Below are 2,734 nucleotides of genomic sequence, written 5' to 3'. Positions count from 1 at the left end.
AGTTCAAGCTGCTTTGAAGGAAATAGCAAAAAATAAGGCCCCAGGAATAGATGGTATACCAATTGAAGTATTTCAGATAACAGATGTTGCCCTGGAAAGATGGAGGGACAGCAAAAGAGAGGAAGACCCTCAACAAGGTGGAATGACACAGTAGCTGCAGCAATGGGCTCAAGTGTGTCAGAGATAATGAGGATGGCAAATGATAGGACAGGGTTCAGATTTGTTGTTCATAGGGTCACAATGAGTCATACTCAACTTGGCAACACCTAACAACAACTTTTCCAAGGGGAAGGAATAGCAGTGAGCACAATTATGGGCTTAAGAATGGCAGAGGTTCCTGGGATCGCTGAGTCGTAGTGAACACAATGGCATCTACCAAAGAAAGAACTCTGTATTTTCATTCCAGGCTCAGATATAATTATCTCAAGAAGTGTGATTCTAAGTACAAAGTGATGCAAAACATGAAATAACAGTCTTCCTCTTGTAATTAAATCTGGGAGCTGAGGGGTCTATGTGTGCATGTCTATGCTAACAGTTTCAGCAGTCTGAGGGTTCCTTTCACTCAATCACATTCCAGACATTGTTAGACACTGAGCCACAAAGATGAATTAGGCACAATTTGAATCTTAAAGAGAGCTGATGAACCAGGGAGCTGGAAATTATGAACATTAATCACAATCTAAATTAAACTACTAGACATTTTCCTCACATAATAATTAGAATCACTTTCAAATTAGTCTTGGTAAGTCCCAACTGAGAACATGGTGACTGCACACAAACAACTGATTTTATGTTCTAATCTGCTTAGTGAATTAAAGGTTCAAGGTCAGGGCAAATGAATAAGGGTTTCCTTCAACCCAAGGTATTATGCTAAAACAGAATTTGTACTATCATATCCCTGAGCAATTACTTCTTCTTCCATGTGCCTGTTTAAAAGACAGAATTTGGCCAAGTTTTCTCTTGGTCTCTATCTATAATGAAGGTCAGAACATAACAGCCATCACCTAACCTTGGTCTTCAAGTCACCAATGCTTTATTATTTCCAACATGATTTTCAGGTAGAATACTAGGCTGCACAGCCAGAGTAGGAACAACAGAGATTTTAATAGTAATGAGAGACAGAAAACTAGAGGGGACAAAGGAAATAAAGATTATACACAGAATACAGCTACGAAGACTGTGGGATGCTAAGAACACATGGAGGAGTTGGGGAGGACAAAAGACTTGATAGCTTAGGCCTAGTAAAATACTGTAAGAAATATAGAGAAAACAAAACTAAATGGCAGAGCAGTCATGTACGCGAATTTAAATTTTAGCTGTGATATAGAATTTAATGCAAGAAAAGCAATACAGGTTAGAGAATTTCTTATTGGTAGCTAAAAGAAGATCCGGATTTAGCTGCAATTTCTAGGACATATTAACCATCTGCAGTTAGGAACTGAATTTACAAATTTGCCCAGAAAATTATGATTTTGTAGAATGGTGAGTTTTCAGAAATTCTGCAGAAGAGATAACCACTTCCATGAAAGTTATTTACATTTATCAACTTAGTAAAACTTTTCATAAGCATATCTTAATTCATTTTCAAAAACCTGTATTTATAACTAAACTCATCCTGAAAAAGTGTCAAATCATCCTACTGGAAGGGGAGAATCAAAGCCTAAGAATTTGGCTGAACAAATGAAGAAAAAGCTTACAGACACTCATTGAAGATGAGCTCTGTCTTCCACAACCACTTTTTTTTATTCAATTTTATTAGTTTTAATGAACATTTATGGAGATTTTGGGTTCTCATTCATTCATTGTTGCACTGTTTTCTCTACCCTCCTCCCCAGTTTGTCCCCCCCCCCCCCGCCCCCGTGAATGTCTGTTTTAATTGTCCAATTGCCACAGTGCTTGTCAAAGCCAGTTCTGAGTTGACCAACATGAACAATGCACACAAAGCACAAGGACTACTTAGTAATTCTACTGTCATCCTGAGGAAAAGTAGAAAAGGCTATATCTTTATCACTAACTCCCATTACAACACTAAACTACTTTTTAAGAGTTAGTATCTACAATACTGAACAATATGATGGATAATTTTAATGTATGTGCTCTAACATTTAAAGATTTAAAGCACAAATTTTAGTATTTTTTCAATTAGCATCTACAAACTTTTAAGCATTTCTAAAGTCAGCAGTGAGTAATAGCTTTGAAATTTTAAATGTTAATAGTAGTTAATACAATGGTATTTGATTGTATTTCAGGTTTAAAACAGACTTTCCTAAGAACCTGGATAGTTCCTCCAGTAATCATATTGAACAACTGACTTTTTCTAATTGGGAAACAAGGAATAATACTTTATAAGCCCTAATTCCCAACCACAACCAATCTCCACTGCTACCTCTAAAGTAAACTTTGTTCTAAAACAGTTATTTCCAATTGGGCGACTCTATTGCTCAGGGGCTATCTTAACAGTATCTGGAGATCTTTTTGGCTCTTATACTCCAAAGAAAAAACGAGGTGTACATATACTATAATGTACAAAGCAGCTTCCCACCACCAAGAATGGTATGTCACAACATTGCAATATCAAATTCCTTGTTCTCAAACAAAAGTTTCCTAAAAATACTCAAAACACGACTGTCAAGTAATTCAAAGTTCACAAAATCTTGTTATTAACAGAGCCACATACAAAATAAGTGTTTGCATGCTATTTAAAATTATGCGTTAACACTTACTATGATTGAGT

The sequence above is a fragment of the Elephantulus edwardii genome, unplaced genomic scaffold (assembly GCF_000299155.1).
Source record: "Elephantulus edwardii isolate Elephantulus edwardi_28Jun2011 unplaced genomic scaffold, EleEdw1.0 scaffold00473, whole genome shotgun sequence".
Lineage (NCBI taxonomy): Eukaryota > Metazoa > Chordata > Mammalia > Macroscelidea > Macroscelididae > Elephantulus > Elephantulus edwardii.
The sequence above is the reverse complement of the archived record's forward strand: the minus strand, read 5'-3'. Positions refer to the sequence as shown.